The sequence below is a fragment of the Carassius auratus genome, chromosome 29, assembly GCF_003368295.1.
Source record: "Carassius auratus strain Wakin chromosome 29, ASM336829v1, whole genome shotgun sequence".
Taxonomy (NCBI): domain Eukaryota; kingdom Metazoa; phylum Chordata; class Actinopteri; order Cypriniformes; family Cyprinidae; genus Carassius; species Carassius auratus.
The window spans coordinates 4878999-4901853 of NC_039271.1; the positions used below are offsets into that span (position 1 = coordinate 4878999).

Below are 22855 nucleotides of genomic sequence, written 5' to 3' on the forward strand. Positions count from 1 at the left end.
GCTATAAATAGAGACCATTTTGCACGTCTCGATAAGGCAGATTCCTTCTAGTGTTATGAAAAATGGAAAAACAGTACACAGGATTTTCAAATAGGTAAACAAATCAAAAACAGAATGCTTACCTTGATTTTGTTTTTGATTGCATATAATGTATTATTGATATGCAATCAAGAAGGTCAAATACAAAATTCAAATTCAAAATAGTTATTTATTTAATAAATAAATATAATTAATTTGATTACACTGGAAGAAAATGGGAGATCTGACCTTATAATTCTTGGCAGGTGGAGGTTCCCGAGTATCTTCGTTAACCAGACTGTAAGAGAGAAGAAGAAACCCATCTCCAGAGCAAAAACATCAGTAAACAGATAGTGTGTGCTCTTTTTGGAATCACAGCAACCTTCGGAAAACAATTCTGATTAATGCAGGTGTTTGGTGAGATGGCATTTAATGTTTGAAGATAATTGTACAGAAGACAAATTCTTTAAATGTGGGTATGTTTAACTTAAAACCACAGTGTTTTCTGTATCGGGAATGACCTGAAAATTTGCACGGTTTTATTTTTCTGTTGTTGTTATTACAATTGGTAAAAGTGGTAATTTCTGCTGTTGTTGTAATCGTACCTTGTTTTTAAATGCAAAAAAAAAAAAAAAATTGATCTCATCTTATTGATTTATAACTCCATTTCATGTCTGTATAAATGTAAATATTTGACTGTTAAGAATGATTAAATACAATTAATTCAATAATCGATTGAAATTATCATTAATTCTGCCATAAGGTTTGTGTAATACTACTTACCAAAACAGTTGCAAAGTCAGAAGATTAACCTTCTAAAAGCAAGATCTAACTGAATTTGCTGGAACGTCAGAGTATTAATTGTATGAACATCAGTATCTTATCCGGACCCTGTATGTTTGTATATTTTAAACTCATTAAAATGGGGCTAGAAATGACCTTTTTAAATGTAAAACTGAATGTATTTTGTGGATGGGTTAATTAAGGCTTGTTAAGACCCGCAGAAACCCTGACTTTGCTCTAATCACTCATTTTATGAATCACCTACTTGGGAAAACTGTATTCCTGGTTTAGAAAAAACTGGTTTTAGTCACATTTACTGTATAGTTTCTCAAATTAAATCAAATAAAACCACCAAATACACAAGGGTTCTGCAAATATTAACATTTATTTGTGTACAATTTTAATAACTCTTTTACAACCTCATTTCAAAGGTTTCAAGTCTCAATGCAAAGCGACCCTGGTTAAACGGAGGATGAAAACTGAAAAAGAAATTGCTGTAATAACACTGCTAAACACAGTGAAACTATATGATCCGACCCATTGCAGACTGTCAAGACAAACCAGAGCCACTCTTGAGTTAGTACACCATCACAGTGTGTTATTAGTAAAACATTGAGAATGTACGAACTGTCCACTTCAGCATTTTTTTTCTCCCAATGGCACACGAGCATTAATTTCCAACTTGAACCATTTCTGACCAAAAAAATAAAATAAAATAAAAATAAAAAAGTGCCCGCAAAATGTATTGTAATGACAGTAAAATGCAAACTAGCATATGCAACAGAAAGATTTCTAATAAGTGTAGTGTTCCTCACATCTAATTTTAAGGAGAGTCCTGACGTAGTAGCTATAGCACACATGGTGTAAACATATCCGCTGTAATCGCGCCGTTTATCCACTTTTTCTTTTTGATTCGTGCAAATACAGAAACTCGAAACAAATTTACAAATTAGCATTGGGGCTGAATATGGTTTCTAAGAAAATAACAGCGTTAAACTGAATAAGAAAAGGAAAGAGAAAAGCATGAAAATAGTGTTCTTGCTTTGAGTCTTGATATCAATATTAAAGACTTGCTCAACTTGTTCCTTAGAGTCGAATTTCATTCAAAAAAAATAAATCACAAAGAAAACAAAACAAAAGACCCCAAAACATTCAACTCTACAGATCAAGAAAACTTGATGTAAAATTGCACGTGAATCCAGGAGAGGAAAATAAAACCTTTACAGGAGATGCAGGACAAACCTTTACGGATTAAATGAGGTATTGCACAGATTAATACAAAAAAAGCATGAAGGCAACAAAAATGTACAGCAAATCGGTCGGCCATTTACATTACAATTTGATAAGATTTAGACTGTCAAGAGCAATGTAGTGTTTTAGTTCTTCTGGTCAGCCCTGGTCATCATTCATCCCACTCATCTTCATCCTCAAAATCTTCATCATCATCATCATCATCATCATCTGCAAAACCACAGATTGAATGTTTAGTTTTCTGCTTTTTAAACAAGTAAGACATCTAACACAATCCTAAGATAGTCTGAGCTCAGGTCTGCACATACCTGAAGAGTGGATCGCTTTGCTCCTCTTCTGCATGACCTGCATCAGCGCCCCCACGATCCCAGATGAGGGGGCAGAAGTGGGCGGAGCGGAGTCTGTAGTGTCCTGTACCTGTAAATACCACATGACCAGAATGGTTTTATTCATCTGCATGCCACGCAGTTCTCGTGATAGCATGGGGAGAAAAAAAATAAAAAATAATATCAATTACGAGTTATTTTCGGTATGACACTGAAGCTGTGAGAGACGTTGCACTTAGAGATGTTAATATTGCTGCATACAAATAAATTAAATTGCATAAGCAATAGAAAATCTAAATGTAGGGAATTCTACAAAGAACATGCACTAATAATTTTAATTTATTTTTGGTAATTTTATTATTTATGGTTGAGAGAGCTGACCTAAATATCTGAAACAGATTTCACTATATTATATAATGTTTTAGATAATTAACATAATATTTCTGGTCACTAGAATACACTAGTATTCAAAAGTTCGGTGTCATTAGAATTATTAATGAAAAAAAAAAAAAAAAAAAAAAAAAAATTATATATATATATATATATATATATATATATATATATATATATATATATATATATATATATATATATATATATATATATATAGCTCACCAGGTTTTCATTTGTTTGATTAAATATACAGTAAAAACAGTAATATTGTGAATTATTATTATAATTTAAAACAACTGTTTTCTGTGTGAATGTTTTAAAATGTAATTTATTACTGTGATCAAAGCTGAATTACTGATTTACTCCAGTCTTCAGTGTCACATGATGCATTAGAAATAATTATAATATGCTGATTATCTGCTCAAGAAACATTTATGATATATTTAGAAATCTTTTTTTTCTTATTTTGTGATAAAACAGCATGCATTAAAAATCAGAATCTTTTGTAGCATTTTAAATGTCTTCACTGTCATTTTTGATCAATTTAATGCATCCTTGCAGAATAAAAGTATTCATTTGTTTAAAAAAAAATTATTAAAAAAGTTCTAACCGCAAACTTTTAAACAATAGTGTAAAAATACATAATTATAATAATAATAAAAAAAAGTGTGTTAAGAACTCAAATGTTTGTGTTCATGACTTGATAATCATTCACTACAAAAATATTCCCCTCCCGAATTTCTCACTGGCTAAAAAAAGAGAAAAAAAAAGAGGCTCTACTTACATTTTTAAGCTGAATGCCCTGTCGTATTTGGTCTAAGAGTGAGTCACGGCCTCCAGCGGACACAGGGGGCTTGTTATTTTGGTCCACTTTCTTCAGCTGCGCTCCATCTCGAATTTGGCTCAGGAGTGCGGATTTACCCCCCGGCACCTCCCCAGAATCTCCGTCTGATAGCAGAGGCGCGGGAGGAGGGGGTCCCGGAGGAGGAGGTGGGGGCGGTGGTGGTGCCCCGCCCACTGATGATGGAGGAGGAGGAGGAGGAGGGGCTGGTGGAGACAAGGAGGCAGGCTGGGGTGGAGGAGGTGGTGGGGGAGCAGTCCCAGGCCCTCTGCTGGGGGGAGGAGGTGGTGGTGCTCCAAATCCTGTTCGGGAGGGAGGAGGTGGAGGAGGAGCAGAGGTGGGCCCTCTTGACGGCGGAGGTGGAGGCGGTGCTCCTCGGCCTCTGGAGGGAGGTGGGGGAGGTGGAGGTCCTCCTCTTGAGGGTGGAGGTGGAGGTGCTGTAGAGACATAACAGAATGCTGCGTTACGGTAAACACAGCTAAAACATGGATTCATGCAAAACATTTCAACAAAGTTGCTATTAAGACATAGTAGCTTAGAATCACAGAAGTCGGATTCAGAACACTCAGAATGACTATTTTGAAGGTTTTTTAACTTAAAGTCAAAGAATATGAGGATCATTTATAATTAATGAATACTTTTATGTTCTGGTTTGGGTAATTCGAGCTCCAAATAATAAGAGAAAATAAATTAGATTAGAAGATAAATCACCTTACAAAATCAGGCATTAATACATGGCTATTAAACAGATAGAAACAATAATCTGTTTTATTTAAAGCTAAATTAAATATGCGATATTCAAGATTTTCTCATGCGTTTGAAAGCAGCATCTTATGCTCACATTTAATTGAAACAATCATTAAAGCTAGCGATTTAAATAACTATTCTTGGTATATTTACATTTTTAAAAATGTAATATATTCCTGTGATTTATTCAGTCACATGCTTCTTTAAAGCATTCTAATATAACGATTAGCTTCTCAAGAAACATTATTATTATCGGTGTTGAAAACAGAGAGTAATGTTTTCTTCAAGATTGCTTGCTGGATAGAAAAAAAAAATGGAAATAGAAAATAATGCATCCTTGCTCAAATATATTAATTTCATAACCTCAAAAAAAGCTTAACCTCTAATTTTTGTTTACTTGCATTACAGTTACTCATATACACTTGGGTTACAGTTATATTTTGTCCATATTGCCCACCTAAACAATGTGGTAAATGATTAACATCCAATAACACTCGCTAATGCAGCCAAAGTCAATTTAGAAACAGAAGTTTGACTCCAGGGTTCCTGAATTCGTCAGCAGCTGTAGCAGCTCATGCACGGTGTTCATTCTGGCTGCTGCTCACAGCTGAAATAATTCCAGCAAACCAGGGCGAACACTAATGCTGACTCTGAAGAATAAGTCGGACTGGGGAAATCTGAGCTGTGAGCAGTGAGTAAAACAGAAGAAATGTTCTTCTTACATCTGACCAGAGTTGGAGTGTTGATCTTGTGGTTAAGACTTCAAGACTGCATTAAAGTCGCTTATATATATACAGTACAGACCAAAGGTTTGGAAACATTACTATTTTTAATGTTTTTGAAAGAAGTTTCTTCTGCTCATCAAGCCTGCAATTATTTAATTAAAAAATACAGAAAAAAACAGTTATATTGTGGAATATTATTACAACTTAAAATAACAGTTTTCTATTTGAATATACTTAAAAAAAATAATTTATTCCTGTGATGCAAAGCTGAATTTTCAGCATCATTCCTCCAGTCTTCAGTGTCACATGTAACATCAGTCGATCACATGATCATTTAGAAATCATTCTAATATTCTGACTTATTATGAGTGTTGGAAACAGTTCTGCTGTCTAATATATTTGATCAATAAAAGGTTAAAAAGAACTGCATTTATTCAAAAAAAAAAAACAAAACAAAAAAACTAATAATATATATATTCTAATAATAGATTTTCTTTACTATCACTTTTTATCAATTTAACACATACTTGCTGAATAAAAATAAAGAAAAAAAAATTACTGACCCCAAATTACTGACCATAGTGTATATTGTTATTATAAAAAAATTATATTTTTAAAACATAGCTTCTTTTTACTTTTTATTCAAAGTATACAATAAAGTATCACATGTTCTGAAAAAATATTAAAATATTTCCAACTTTGATAATGAATCCTCATATTAGAATGATTTCTAAAGGATCATGTGATAATGATCCTAAAAATTCAGCTTTGCATCACAGAAATAAATGATAATTTAAAAGTATAATAAATATAAAAACAATTATTTTAAATTGTAATAATATAATCACAATATTAATTTTTTTCCTGTATTTTTGATCAAATAAATGCAGGCTTGATGAGCAGAAGAAACTTCTTTAAAAAACATAAAAAATAGTAATGTTTCCAAACCTTTGGTCTGTACTGTACATATATATATTTTGTTTTTTTCATCCTGTTTCCTGAACAGGGATCAGTCTGGATCTGGGAATTTGGAGTGTTTTAAGGTCTTGACTCGAGGCTACAAATATGATCTCTAAAGATACACACACAGCTTCAGCACACAGCAGACTTTTAGTAATGATGCAAGCCTTCTGATTGGGCCACTGTTGTGCCCCTTTTGTTAGTTCTTTTTTTCATTGCAAACTCATGCAAAATGGGGAAAGTGACCTACCACAACACGGTGGGGGTCCTGAAGGACAAATTATTCAAACATTACTTTATTATAGTAAAACATAAGAGAAGGTTTGCTTAGATACGTAATAATAAGACCTGATAATTGTACGCAAACTCTCGGACTCACCTTGTCGTCGAAGCTCATTTTTGACCGCCTCTACTCCTCCTCTCTGCTCAATGAATTCGTAGATGTCTTTAGACGTCTCTTTGTCTTTGAGCTGGGCCTCAGAAATGCCACACATGTCAAACAGGATCTTTAGCTCTGGGTCCAGATTATTCAACTGAGAAAAGACAAACAAAAGTTAACAAACGAGACAAAAATGGAATGCAAATCAAATTAAAATTAGAGTTAACTTCTGCTTCTTATGTCACAGTATTTCTCTTTTTTAAACGCACGCTTTTAATTCTGGAGATACAGAAGTATGGGGTCAGTATGATTTTTTTTTTATGCATTCAGCAAGGATGCATTAAACTGATCAAAAGTGACAGTGAAGGCATTTAAAATGTTACAAAATATTTGAATAAATGCTGTTTTATCACAGAAATGAGAAAATGAAGTGCATTAAATGCAGCCTTGTTGAGCATTGAAACCTTTACTGACCACAAACTTTTGAACAATAGTGTATTCCAGTAACCAGAAAAATAATACTTTTTCGTCTTCGTTTTGAACAGTATATCTATTTTTTAAATAATGGAAAACCTAACCAGTTTCTTTTTGTGAAATGTATTGTTTGAAAAAAGCCACCCCGTTTGCTCATTTCTTATGTAATGCAATGAGATTCACATCTTTTTAACATAACATTTAAGATATCTTAAGACTTTTGGGGGCCACGATGTTTCAGAATATTCTTAAACCACAGAAACAGATGACTGTACCGCATAGGGCTTAATAATTCTTTCCTCTGATAATGAAAAATTGCTTCTGCAGAAATCCCCTTTATGTAATCTCCCATTCAGGGGAAATTCAAATTAAAAAGTGGAGCCACACAGATATAACACACACTCTCCAGCGCAACACCTGAAATATGATCCTTGATTTTTGGGAGAATGATTGTTTTTGGATTATAAAGATACAGCCCCTACAATTACATTGTGTAAGAGATGACTTGCAATTGTGAATCATCTCCTGACGTGACCCGTGACCCAGAAAATGATGAACATGTAAACAGATGCAATGAATGAAAACATGCAGTGTCACAATTCCTCACATCAAAGCCTGTGTTGGGATCCCAGCCGACGTGTCCGACATGCCTGGAAAAATAAAGACATTTCAATAAAAAACAGCTGAGAAACTGTAAATGCATTGATCAAATAAAGATAAAACGGAGATTAAAGGTACATCAATAAACATGTTCATGTTTGAGGAAGTCGACTTTATGATTCCTCGAATATAAAGTCCAGATTATCCACGTCTGGGATACGTTACATGAGATTAAAAACAGGTGGCCATCAGATTACACTTTCCATCACAACGTACTGAGCAAACGGCCAGGAAAAAAACAGGAACTCTGCTTTGATAAAGCAGCTTTACTGTTAAGTGCACAAGGAAGTGTATGCAATACCTGGCCAAAAACAACAATTCTAGAAAGGGAAGCGCAGAACCAAGTGGTTTTGAACTCAAAAGTGAACTCACCGGAAATTGCTCGGGGTGCCGATTTCAGATTTGGATATTTTCTTCTTCTTGTTCTTGCCTTTGCCTTTGTCTTTCCAGTTGAAGTTGCTGTGGAGGTTGATGTTGTTCATTTGAGTGTTATTCTGATAACGCTGGCTGTTGATTTCGGGGTTCTTTATGTCCACTGTTGCCATCGGAAGTGTCGGTCCTAAAGGTCCTGATGGTTCTGAAACGAAAACAATCAAATTCTTTTTTTAAATTCTGCATTAAGTAATGGGATAAAAATGTGGAAGCATGCTTCCAACGAGGCAATAAAAAAAACTAATTAGGGAAATTCAGATTTATTTCACAATTTTGCCATTCTCATCATTTTGACTTTTATTCAAAGAGTTTATATCTTGCAATTTTGATTTAGTCTGATAATTCTTGCAATTTTGGGAAGAAAGGTCTGAACTGAGATACAAACTCGCATTTGCATGAAAAAATAAAAATAAAATCAGTCATCTGAGATAGCCACAATTGCCTTTTTTTTAGTGTGGCAGAAACAAAAATGCCAGAACTATAGCAAAAAAGCCAATTTTGAGATGTAAACTCATAATTCTAAGAAAGTCAGAATTGCGTAATTCTGAGAAGAAAAGTCCTAAGTCCTAATTTTGAGTTATATATCAATGCAAATTATGAGAGAAAAATCTGACATGTTTTTTTTATTTATTGTTTTTATTACTATAAACAAGCACTTTCTATAACACTTACTTTCTTAAATGCACTGAACACAAGAAACTGCTTTAAGACTAAACCGGCCAATAAAACACCACGCCCAATCATGTAGAAGTGTTCAGAGAAACTTCACCACATCTCAGGGCACAACCTACCTGCGTCCTCGCGTTCGACATTGCAAGCGGGCGAGAATAAAAACAACGGGCTAAAGCGTCCGCTAATGTCTCCACCCCCTAAACCCAGATTCAGGAGGATTTTACCCATCACCACACAGGTGCGCTCGCTGTGCCGCAGGTTAGCCGTGGGGTCCGAGAACGGACAGTACAGCTCGTCCTGTGGGAGGACGAGGCACTGCAGGGGAGCCAGGCAACCTCCCAAATCTGAAGCCTCATCTAGTATCTCATCAGTCGGCGCTGACAAAAAGGTAGTGCAGAACATCATCTCTGAATGCATGCAGATGTCCACGACACAACTGGGTCTGGTCAGGCTGCTCTTGCTGTTCTCTGCCAGCATTTGAAGGGACATAAAGACCCGCCTCTTTTTAATCCCGGCAAATTATACACCCCCGCTGGATTTTACATAACCGTTAAACCCAGCAATAAGCTGCTGCAAATCTCTCAGGTTCTTCCAAGCACGGTGTGATGAGGACACGCTACACTTCCCTCCACGCAGCCAGAGGGCGCTAATCATACCAAAATGAATGTCAGTACTAGATGAATATATACCAATTTAGCATAGACGTCACAGTTACGTCACTTGCAGCCGCGTGCGGATAGTGTTTGCAGAAAAACACTGGAAACAAGTGGAAGTAAACGGGTAAAATCCATGAAATAAGATAAAAATATATATATTTTTGTGCCTTTTGATGTCAAGATTGGAATGCAAATAATTTTTTTAGAACACTGTCGTCAAAAGATGCCATTTGAAACGAAATGCTGACGTTTAAATGGACATATTTTGGATGAAAACTGCTACGATTACGCTACTTTTAAAGCATACATTTGATATAAATAATACGCCTACATAAAATTCATATTTGCTGTTCAATGATGTCCTACAAACCTTACTATTAACATTTTTACATAATTCTGACTTTTTTTCATCGCAAATGCAAGTTTATATATCCAAATTCAGACTTTATAACACAGAAAGTTTTTTCATTCTGAACTGCGAGAATAGTCCGAATTTTGAATTATAAAAATGTACTTTTTTTATTATTTGTTTATTCCAGACCTGTAAGACTATCCCACTATCTAGCGTCAAATTAATTGAATAACAGTGATTATCGCTTAGTGGCAAGCTCTTGTAATATGCAGAGAACATTTTGAAAATGACATCTAATCAATATAATCTGCAATCTTTTCAAACCTTACAATTTTATACTGTATCCGTTTAATTCTCCATCCGTAAAGGCTATTCGCTCCCAGGTTTTCTGCAACCATGATGCCCGCGCATCCTGAATGTTTACAAACCTATAATTGTTCTATAAGTGTGTGGCACGAAATTATGAGAAGGAAAACCCCTGTTGATCCGAGTAAACCGAGTAAATTTATATAACCAGCAGAGAAAATCCTCTCAAATAGAAGAGGTCTAATATTTGTCGTGTTGTTCATCCACAGACATCAGACACATGTCAGGAGATCATGTATCCATGAATCACCTATAGGTCACTCGATCATGCACTTTTGGCTCACTTGAAACAGCACCTTTACACATGCAAAATAATCTTCTTTCATTAAAAAGAAGCAGATATTTGAAATCCAAATCCAGTTTATCTGCTTCTACACGGCTGAATAGCTGAAACATGTTATTCCAAAGCTTCAGCATTGCTTGTCTGTAAGACGGATGGAAGTGACCAGATTTTCCAGTATTGCTGGATTTTTTTTTTTTGCCTCTGGGGTGAATGGTAAAGCGGAGAAATGGACTGTTAACATACGTTAGTTGGGTGGAATGTTGATGGCTCCTGGGGGCCTTACAGTTACAAGACCATCACCACTGTGTAGATCAAGTTTTGAGCAACAGCACACAAGGGGGATGGTGTGCAAGTTTGGAAATTGCATTTGCTCAATGTTTGCTTATGTGCATTTTAAACTATGCGGTGAATTGTAGGAAAACTATTAGCAAATATTAAGCGTAGCTATACAGAATGGCAGAATTGTATTTATTGAATTGAATAATGTTATTTAATAGTAATGAGAATTTTGGGCCAAACTGTCAATACAAAATTTTAATGACCTTTTTACCTCAAGGAAAAAATAATTTCAATTTCTTTGCAAAGGTTTTTTTTTTTTTTTTGCAAGATGCAACTTGCACATTTCTTTTGCAACCTGATTATCCAAGATTTGTTGTGTATTAATAAGCGCATATCTTCAAATTGTGTGGAGAAATAAATACATTTTAAATCATAAACTTTGTCAGTCATGTTTAAAGCTCAGTCTATCAACAAATAATGTAATTCATTAGTAAACAACCTACCATTAGGTGGGTCACGTCTTTTTTCTGCAAGACAAAATTAAGATAACCATTACTACTTAATTCACCACCACCTGATTTTAAAATGTGAGGTTTATTAGTGAAAGAGCAGGAAGGGGAGGTTTAGGATCAATCTAGTGCTGGTAGGAAAGATCAGAAGTTGTTTATTATTAGTTGGAAGTGCACTGGAAAATACTCAAATGCACAATGCTCTCCTTGTCCAAGGAAAAGTTGCTGAGTCAGTCGACACAAAGACAGGAAGTGGTTAAAGAGCAGAGCTAATCAGAAGCAGACCTAGAGACATCAAACAGCAAGACGTGGCACAAACAGACGAAGAAACTGTGTGAGGAGCCTTGGTTAGGAAGAACACACTGGGAGAGCGGGAAATAGCAGTAAAGAAAGAGTGACAGAAGTAGATAAAAGGAGCAACTGAGTCATGCCGGAAGAAACCCAAATTATGTCTTTGCAGCACAATACATAGACAGAGTTTGTCATGAAGTGGAGGACAGATACAGGCTGATATGCGGCTGAATTTACCGGTTTTCCTCCCTCTTTTAATCAGAAGTTCATTGGCAGCAGACTTGAATCGCCTGGCTTCCTCCTCACTGGCAAAATTGAGGCCGATCTGGCACGTCTGAGGACAAATGCACATTAAAGATGCTTTATATACACTGCAGACAGACTAGAAGTCATTAATCAAAACACAAATGATTCAGAAGAGTTATTCCAACATGAAAAACCCCTGCACTGATTCACTTAAACAAAACAGCATTTGCAACTCATTTAACTTTTGAATGCAGCACATTTTAGAGTAAAACAATAATAAATCTACATTTTAATGAAGGATTACAAAGACTTTTTTTTTTTTTGAGGATAAAGTGCATGGATGAATCATGCGTAATAAGATTCAATTTCATGTTAACATTGATTTTAACAAACTTTATCGGTCTGTGTCCATGACAGGGGAAGTACAAGCATACAGCATGACTGTTTGAAAAACACAAAGGGCATCCAAGTACTTACATCTCCAGCAAAGGTGAAAAAGTATGGCCTGGAGAAGTTTATTGAAAAGTTGTTGTAGAACTCTTGATGAAACAATTGTTTTCCCTCCTGTCAAAGCAGAAGAAGAAACCGTTTCCTTAATACTAAGAGAAACATGACTTCCATGTGTGAAATGTTAGATTATTTTATTTATATGAATAAAGATTTTATTTATACAGTAAAATAAATTCATAAAATGAATTAAATATTGAAATATTATGCATATAAATTAATAAATAATATGCATATAAATTAATAAATAATATGCATATAAATTAATAAATAAAATGTGATTTATATTACTTAATAAAAAAAAAGTATATACACATGTATAAAAACATGTGCGAACATATATATTTAAAATATATATATTTTATATACAAGATATTCATAAAATAAATAAAAATTTATCTATAAATAAAGATACTTTTATAATATTTCTTCTACTTCATGAACAATTTAAACAATACATGAATGAAATATAAAAGAGTGTAAATAATAAATAAGTTTAATATAAAATAATATTATATGGGTTAGTCTGTAATGTCCTATTCAACAGCGAGTGTAGACAATATGATCCCATCGATTTTCAAAGTGGGCTTTACACCAACTACAGGATTGATTTTGTACAGTTTGTTTGTTGTACATTTTTCTCATTGAGCTTGCCATTTCTTATAAATGATATAAAGTGTTTAAAACAGGTCTGAGGTCAGGAGGCATTTCTTAAGTTCGCTAAAGCCTGTCAAACAGCACCTAATTATTGAACCAAGTTCTCTTTTGAGCTAATACTGTTAAAACATTTAGACTCAGTTGGTTATGTCTAAAGTGAAAGTAAACAGTTGAGAGAAAAACATACAGTATGTGTGTCTGTATTAGATACATACGTGAAGGTCTTAAAGGGACAGTACACCTATTAAACATGCAGTCTACTGTCATTACCGTCAAGGGATAGATCACCCTAAAATTTAATTTCTGTCATTATTTACTCACTGTCACGTTGTCCCAAACCTGTATTAATTTATTTCTTGTGCTGAACACAAAAGAAGATATTTTGAAGAATGTGGGTAACCAAACAGTTGCTGGCCCACATTGAATTTAATAGTTATGAAATTAGTTTGGCTGTAACGCTCAAACAACTTGCAAAATAGTAAAACCAACATGACAAAGATTTGTGAGATTTCAAAAAGAAAAGAAAACTGTGCTATGATATTTTTTTCCACATAGTCCACCCCTAGCCCCGAGGTATCTCAAAGACATCTGACCCACATGGAGCGTCGGTTGACTTACTTTCATATCAAACACCCTGATAAAGTAAGATCTCTGAGGGTTGTCTTTCACCAGACAGGCCACCCCACAGCACTTCTTCACCCAGGATGAGTTTCTGTCTGCTCCATAGACCTGCACCACGGCTGAACACAAACTCTGCAGAGACAGAAGACAAACAGCAGAACTATTACAAATCTGTAACGGAGATGTCATTCTGCACCTGTTTATGAGGGTCACATTAACTTCCGTGTAAACAGATGCCCAAGTATACATTTCACAATGATAAAAGCTTTAAAAGTGAAGATGACTGGTTTATACATGCATGTTCTATAAAGCTCACAACAAGTGCTCAATTTTAAAGTTTTAATCCTATGAAACTACCACAAACTGTGGCGTTGAACTGCGGTGGTCATTCACAGGGCAAACACCTCATGACGGATGTGAGCGAGGAGGACCACAGTGAAAGACGCCCAACACACGATGCCTTTGATAGTCTCCTCACGAAGCCACCAGTCACAACACCAGAGAAAGAAGACGCTCACGCTCTCTCAGACTAATCTAGAGGAATGAACACATTACCACTGCAGTCCAACCTCTTCGGCAAAAAGCACAGCTCATGATCAAAGATCATTTTTTACATGACCAAGAATTAGAGAATTAAATCCAGCATGTATGTATAATACAAAAAGAACTAAATTCTACGGAAGAGTTTTGGTAGTTCACCTTTTATACGTAAACTATCATAATAGCTAGATTGAACCAAGTTTCTGAATATTAGATAGATATATAAATGTTTGCGGTCATGTGTTAATGAGTTCTTGATTGTGATATCAATAGCATTACAAAAATTCTGAAAAAAAAAAACACACAAAAAAAAGATATATGCACTCAGAATTTTGAAAAATAAAAGTCAGTTGTGAGATAAACAGTGACAATTACTTTTCTTTATTTTTTAATGAAATAAAATAAATAAAATAGGAATAAAAAAGTTAATTATGACTTATATATTTGTGAGCATAGATTGTTTATATCTCAGAAGAAAAAAAACAAATCTCAGCATTTTTTTCTCAGAAAAAAAAGTCTAAATTGTCTGATGTTAATTATCACTTGTGAGGACAAAAAGTGAACTGTGAGAAAAAAAAGAATAAAACAAAATAATCATATTTCAGACTTTTCTCAGAATTGCGGTAACATCTTACAATTCTGTGAAAAAAGTAAGATAAAAAGTTGCAATTACCATTTTAATTTATGGGAATAAAAGAGTAAAAAAAAAAGGTAATCACGACTTTCACAATTTAGACTTTCTCTTTGAGAAGAAAATGTGAGCTTATTTTTTATGGAATAAAAATAATAAAAATTATGAGATACTGTAAGTTGCAATTTAGTTTATGGAATAAAAGGAATACAATAAAATAAATAAATAAAGGCTTTCTTTCACAGTTGTGGCTTTTCTTCTCAGACTTGCAAGAAACACAAACTCAGAATTATGAAATATAAAGTCATAATCATGAGAAAAGGTCGCAATGATCTTTTTATTTTTTATTCCATGTTGGAAATAAGCTTCCACAAAATGACCGGTTTTTCCAGTTTAGCTTTAATAAAGGACTGAACAAACACTGAAAAGTGAAAGACAAAATCCTGGACTGTCTGCTTTCCCACAATATGTCGCTTTCGAGGAAAAACAAGGATACACCCGAGATGAAACCAACGCATGCATCTGAGTTTACAAATCAAGGTTTGACCCGAGACGAACCCGCTGAGAGGAATCAGAACAAAAGAGCCAGTCAATATTTATAGAGAAAAGCCACAAAGTACAGGCCGGCTACTCTTAAAAACTGAGTTTGTGACAGTGATGTAATCCCAAACTTCCCAGCAGCACTTTTAAGTGAATAGCTGCAATACACATGAAGAGGTCCTCGCCAAACAGCCACTTTCAGGAATTAACAATCAGCATCCATCCTCGGGACGGGCCAGATGATTTACATAATCAAAGAGGACCAGCAAAGCCAATAGAGTCAGGCCTGCGAGCTGCTACAGACTCACACAAAGATAAAAGCGAGAGGAAGGTTTACAGGGACACAGTAGGATCACACACACACAGCGAGAGGGGCTTCTGCGCTCTCATTGGCTGAATGAAGCTGCCGCCTATTATCAGTTCATTTCAGTCATTACTCAAAGTCAGCGGCATCCATCCGATCCGAGTGTGTGTGATGTTATCTCACAGTTTCTCGCTCATTATTAGCTGCGGCTAGCGGAAATGACCTCCGGAAGAAATCTGGTGATGTAATGTAGCCTATATGTATTCATGCATGACATCACTGATGACATCACTGATGATCATACAGCAAAGAAAAGAGACATTATACAAAACGAATGTGACAGTAAAGACATTCAAAAATTTACAACTTTTTAATATATATTTTCGATAAATGCTTTTCTTTTTAACTTTCCTAAGAATCTTGAAAAAAGTATCCGATTCCACAAAAATATTAAGGAAAGTTAATCAATGTAATAATAAGACGATTAAATCAGCATATCACAATGCTTTCTGAAGGACACTGAAGTCTGAGCTGTGCAGGAATTAATTACACTTTACATAAAAAAAAATTAAAGTTTCTGTTTTTACTGTATTTTTCATCAAATAACTGCAGCCTTGGTGAGCCATGGTGAGTTTCAAATAATTACATATCTTAAACTTAAAAATAATACATAAAACTAATGAAAAAATAAGTAATATGAGTTTAATAAATAATAAAAAATGTCTATCACATTTTAAAATAAAGCTACATAATTATACATAAAGTAATACATAACAGAAATTTGTGTTTATGCAAAAAATAATAAATAAAATAAAAAGACACTTTGGATGAGTACTACAATAACTTGTAAATAATAAGAATCGATAAATTCAATAAGTAAATAATTTAATCAATAAATATAATTTAATGTCATTATACTTTAGCAAGGGGTTAGTTATTTTTGCATCAAAAACCAATCAATAACCTAATAATCTAAATAGCCCGATGCAAATTAACAAACAGATGCGAGTTAAAAAATGAAGTATACAGTGAAAAACTAATTATAACTAGCTCTGACGGGGAAGCTATTACAATTCTACAAATATGTACAAATTATTATTTCGTCCATCAGCCACCCCACTCTTATATATCTGGACATTGAAAAACTCACACTGAAAGGATAAAATTGAGGGTGAAAGCTGAAGAATCTCTGCCGGGGTGTCGCTTGCCTCGACACACCTGCCTGGATGCGTAGTAAGATCTTGATTAGCTGCTTCAGGTGTGTTTAATTAGGGTTGGGCTGAACTCCCGAGATTGGAGACCCCTGATCGATGCTATTATCAAATTCTATTCATTACACACTCAAACGAAGAGATTTGTAGCTGTCCTCAGGGTTCAAACAACCAAAAATGACAGAAACCCGGCCAGCAGGAACTACCTGAGAGGACTGGTTCTCCAACCCCCCCCACATTCACATGCAGGAGGAGAACCACATACTGCCATCAGCAGCAGAAAACCACCGAGGCCCACCGGACCACATCCTCACGGTGGGCTGATCGAGCAGTCCTGCTCTAAAACTAACACTGCATCCAGTCGGTGTGTGAGCACCATGAAGCAAAAGCTCCCAAAACCGCTGGCAGAAGAGAAGAAAAACAAGAAAGGTCACAAATCATGGTTCTGTGATTCACAGCAAGTGAACTGAATCCTCAGAGAGATGTGGACAACACACCCGCTTCAATCATGCCACAACACGTCCGTTAGAATGTGAAAAGACTTTCATAATCAATGTTAAAGGTGACTCTAAGCCTTGATATCGCAAGCTTTTGATAAGATGTGTCACCATCCAACGCCGCCAGGAATGTAAAGTACGTAAAGGACTCATGTCATGCGAGATTATCTATGAATTTTGGGCAACAAGTCCAGCGACTCCAGTTTTAAACGGAGGAACAAGGCACTTTGGAAACCCAGGTGCCCTCATGTGAAAAGAGAAGCTTAGTTATCGCTATCTTAAGAACACGACTTTCGTGTAGGAACACAACAGGGAACGTAGTGGAATGAGGAAACAGACTGAACTACAAACGCACAGGTGAGCGAGAGCCAGCACGTGACACTGGACTAAACATTACCCAAATAAAAACCCAGTTAAAAAAAACTCCATGTTACGCAACAACAGCCGAGAGAAATCTGATGACACTGATTGATTAAACATGTCTGTCTATTAAACTAGAGATCAAAAAGGTTACCATCAACTATCGCTACAAAATCGAAAGGTGCAACTTATGGTTAACAAGGGTCAAAATGATAAAGTTATTTGAGCATCAAAAATATATAAATACAAATTAAATACAGCTTTAATTGTTTTTTTTTATATTATAATGTGTTTTAATTTTATAGTCTACTATCCTTCAAACCACTTTTTTTACCCATATTTTTTTTTTTATGTAAAAAAAGAAGAAAAAAAAAATGTTAAATTTTTTTACTTTTATATATTTCGATAAGTACATTTAATTATTTATAATTTCCCCCCCATTTATTTATTTTTTATTTACATTTTTACATAAATGAATAAAACACATTTTTACATTTTATAAAATTTTACATTAAAGTAGACACTCTACCGATGTATATAAAATTGCTTTTATTTGAAGCGGACACCAAAATGGGACGTCTCATTTTGACCCATAAACAAATAGCCTAAATCATCAGGACTGATTCATTTACCAACTCTATAGTCATTTTGAGATTGTCGGTCAATAAATGTGACCAAGATGGTCATTGTGCCTAGGGTTAGTCTCAAAATGAACAATTTTATACGGCAAATGTTACTTAAAATTTGAGAAATGTGCATAGAATTGCACAAATGTAGGCCATAACAGCCAAACATTCAATGTCTTTTCCACCTGCTCCTCCCAATTTTGAATATTTGGTTACACATTATTGATAGTTTGAACAGACACACCCAACAGTGACAACAGTTTCCTCCAATGAGTCTTAGTTATGAAAAGGCTGCTTATTATCACTGTACACATAGCATAAGACTGGAAATGTAAGGTGGTTAATGTATAGATATTGAAACCAGGACTATTTGACGTTGAGACTGAAACAATCAGAGGAAAGGAAGAATTTTATGAGGTGCTGTCAGGTGGACGGGATTATTCTGCCATAAAATCAAAGCTGTGAGAGGAACATAAATGCATGAGCCAATATGCTTACACCGCCTAATCAAGTTCGCCTACTGCTGTGTGTGTGCCAAGTCCGCGGTTATCCCGCGAATTAGGTACTTTAACCCTGTCGTAACGGGTTGATTTTTTTCATGTAACGCGGGTTGAAGCGACTCAATAACATGATATTTATCCTGGAGTGCTAAAATTAACTAGGTACCCCCCTGAAACTCGACTGGGGGTATACTTGGACAAGTCTGGAGTAGTAATTAGGGTGTTTTTTTATGAAAACCTGGCAACCCTATTATGAAGGTCTTTTTTACATTAAACAACTGCGAAGGTGAAAATAAAGCACTTAACGTTTCGAGAGTTATTTAAAAGATGTCATGAAACGCTGACTCATATATATATATATTCATATATACTATATATATATATATATATATATATGAGTGATTATGGAAAATATATAGCCGTCATATATTTTATTTGGGAGGTAATCATATTTTTTGTCAAAAAGTCTGAAAACCTCACACAAGTTCACCTGAAACTTTAAAAGCATGCATTGCACCAGAAACACTGTCAGACACATGCGTCGGTCGTTTAACAATTGGATACAATGTATCTCTGATTTCGTGAAATGGATTATCCAAGTGATACATTCCGTGGAATCATTAGTACACTGAATCGAGTTGTAACATACAAACAAACACTACCGGGAAAGAAATCAAGCAAATGCGTGAGAACTTACCGTGCATTTCTTGCCCAGGTGGTTGAAAAGCACTTCGTTTTTCTGCGGGGGTGAGAAGAATGGAGCCGATATTGATCCCAGGCCTCCTGTGTGAAGGTGGACCGCTCATTTTTGACAATCCGATGGGTGTGAACTTGTGATCAGGAAGTGTTCAACAGAAATACGTGTTCATTGATCTCTAACTCACCGCCGCTTGGACCGAAGGCTCTCATATCCAGGCCTGTTGTGTTCGGCCGGTGGTGGTTGAGAGAGGTCTTGTGTCTCAGAAATAAAACGCAATCCTCGTTTGGTTATTCCAACGTCGTCTTGGGACTCTAAAGTTTCATCTGAACTCCTGTGCACCGAGCTTTCGATCCAACATGGCACTGCCACCGATGCGCATGACAGTGAAACGCGGCGAATTACAAATCCCATACGGCGAAAGAGTAGCTTATGAATAATTAACGACGTTGCCTTTGCGTTCCATGAGTAGCCACATCTAATGCGACGAGGAGCGGCTTTGGTCTGAGCGCTGGTGATCTGGCGAATCCGAGAGGTGTGGGGCGTGGCCTATGAATAATTGAAGGAATTACGTGACTAGACGCTCTCGGAAGGTTACCAAGCAACGTTAACATGAGTTAATGAGTTAAAGCCTTCGCTATAGTAGGATTCATATCGTGTTTAGTCTACTTATAACGTGAAATAGTCACTTAAATGCTTTTAAAACAAAAATTAGTTGGTTATTAGACATTATAAAGCGCAGTCAAGGCATTAACGCAGTCAAACGCAGTTTCACAAAGAAGCGCAGTGTGGCGGAGTCATGACGTGGATCAAGTGGGAGTGTTTTTTTTTAATTATAAGTAATTAAAAAAATATTTTTAGCGCTGCAATAATACGGTTTGAAGCAGGCTTCTTATACAAACAACAATAGTGCAAAAGAAAAATAAAGAAAAAGAAAATAAAAGAATGAAGAGTCCACAACAATAAAGCCAAGCTAAATTAGAGGAGGAATGTGACTTACAAGGCCTCTTTGGGCAAAAAAAAATAACCAAACAACAATAAAAAAAACAAAAAAAACAATTGCTCCTAATTACAAAATAGCCACTTGAAATTATTTTGCACCTTCTTAGCACTGACAGTCTGTCTCTTGGTAGAGTGTTTCTTAAATATGTTAAAGGTACAACAAAATTATGGATGTGTCTTCTGATTGGACCACATTAAACATTTTAAACAATAATGTAGCCAGTCTGTTCTTTCGTCTTAGGTAATATCTTGACATCAGGAGGCTTTATGACAAGTTAATGTAATAATTTACAGAAACTCCTCAGCTATGTTGATTGTGAAGCTTTGGGTATAAGGTTTGATGTGGTGAAAATATTAGCAGGCCGTCAACACTTCGGAGTTTTTCCAGTTCCTGCTTGAATTTAGTCACTCCCAAACATGTTGAGCAGTGAGGTAAACAGACAGAAACCTGAAAAACCAGTTAGATGAGCGACACACACACAGAGAGAGAGTCAGTGGGTTAAAAACTGATTATGCCAAAAGAAAGGAATGGAAAACATATATTCAGGTATGTCTTTTTTTTGTTCAACCAATTTCTAAAACATTCTTTTCCCATATCTTTTTTTTTTTAATTGACACAATTAAACTGTAGTTAATTCTGTCATCTTACAAATTGACTTTTATATGTCTGATTAGGGACTCTAACCTCATATTCTGTAACCAAACAATTTTACTCCACCTCAAATCGCTTTCATTTACAATTCCATATTAAATGTGGTATAAAATAAACCATCCAATTTACAGTTTAAATAAAAAAATGAACCAAAGAAATTTTAAAATAATCTAATACACAGCCAGTTGAGATCATGTTTTCATTGAAAGTGAGGGTTCAGCCTGCTTTGCGATTACCATTTTCTGTAACACACACCTATTGACATTGACACAGAGGATGATAAGAACTCCTTATCAAAATCATATAAGTGTTGCATGTGTCCATATCTCTCTTAACCTTTCACACGTATCTTCTCACTTCTGCAATTCAGGTCTCCCGTGCAACTTTCCACTGTTTTTGTCTCTTCAAGTTGTCACCTTTGCATGTTTCCTTGTGCTATTTGAGGACCGATTGTGGGTGAGCATAATATTTGCTGCATGTGTTATGCTGACAACCGATAGTTTTGGCCAGACAAAAGCTGAATGTGTTCAGCTGAATCGCTGCAGTATTAGATTATGCAGCAAGTATGCTTATGAAACCCAGCTGTTAGCTACCGTCCAGCACACATCCAGTATTCATGCCACATTTAAGTGGCAATTAGGTGATGTGAGCAGCAGTGTGTGTTTTATAATCTGAAACAGACATGTCAACAGACCTCTGGATCATGAACATGTGCATTTCTGCTGATGAGACTTAAATCATTGTTATACTCCAGATGTGGAAGTCTTTGGAAGGCTTTAGTTAATTATTATAATTATGACATAAAAAGTCATAATGAAATGTAAAATAAAATTTATGCATTTAGCAGACACTTTATCCAAAGCGATTTACAGTGCATTAAAGCTAACATTTTTTTTTACCTTATAATGTTTTACCTAATTATGAGATAAAGTGAGAGAGAAGACAAAATTCTAAACATAGAAGCCACATTAATTTCAACTTGTGTCAAATTATGACATTAAACTGAAAAGTGATGTAATTAATTCCAAAAAATTCAAAATTCAAAAATTATGACATAAGAAGTTGAATTCATGAGAAGTTGGAATTATGAGATAAAAATTCATTATTATGACAAATAAAAAAATGACAAGAAAATCTGAATTTTTGGTTATAATTATGACTTCTTTTATAATTTTGACCTTGTAAGTAATAAAAAATTTATGACATAAAATATCAAAATTACAAAATAAAAGTCAAAATCAAAATTGAGATAAAATTCTATTTTTTATAGGATAATATTAATGTTTTATATCAAAAATAGTTGACAAAAAGGTCAAATGATGACATATTAAGTTATAATTATGAGTCAAAATTACAAGATGTCTAAATTTTAAATGCCATAAAACATTTTCTGTTTTAATTATGTTTTATCTAAAAAAGAATTACACAAAAAGTCAAAATGATGACATTATTGTGAGATAAAATAGTAAAATTTATGACAAGTCAATATTATGAGATAGCAAAAAGCATAATTACGAGAAAAGAAGTATGATTTTTTTACATTTTCTTTTTTTAGATCATATTTATTTCATCTTATAAATTCATGTAGTGTGTCATAATTATTATATTTTGTATATTCATTTTTTTTCTGCCTATAATTTGACTTTGTGTCTCATAATTTAGATTAAAAAAAATTGTCATAATTTTGATAATTTCATCTCATAACTGACTCATTGTTTTTACTTATAAACATGAACAGTCATCACTATTATGGTTACAAAATATGCTTGGAATGGCACTATGAATTTACACTGATGTCAAAATATGCATTGCACATGGAATGTTGTATTACAGCAGTACTGTTTACCCATCCCTACCAGACTCATTT

The 22855-nt window shown here is 34.8% G+C and overlaps 1 protein-coding gene and 1 pseudogene across 3 annotated transcripts in view; one reads left to right on the forward strand and one right to left on the reverse strand.

The window, feature by feature from the left end:
• LOC113048471 (B-cell receptor CD22-like) overlaps positions 1-22855 on the forward strand; it is a 1131192-nt gene that overhangs the window by 572716 nt on the left and 535621 nt on the right. The gene's annotated exons all lie outside the window — the stretch shown is intronic.
• Positions 1168-19443, reverse strand: LOC113048514 (neural Wiskott-Aldrich syndrome protein-like; annotated as a pseudogene).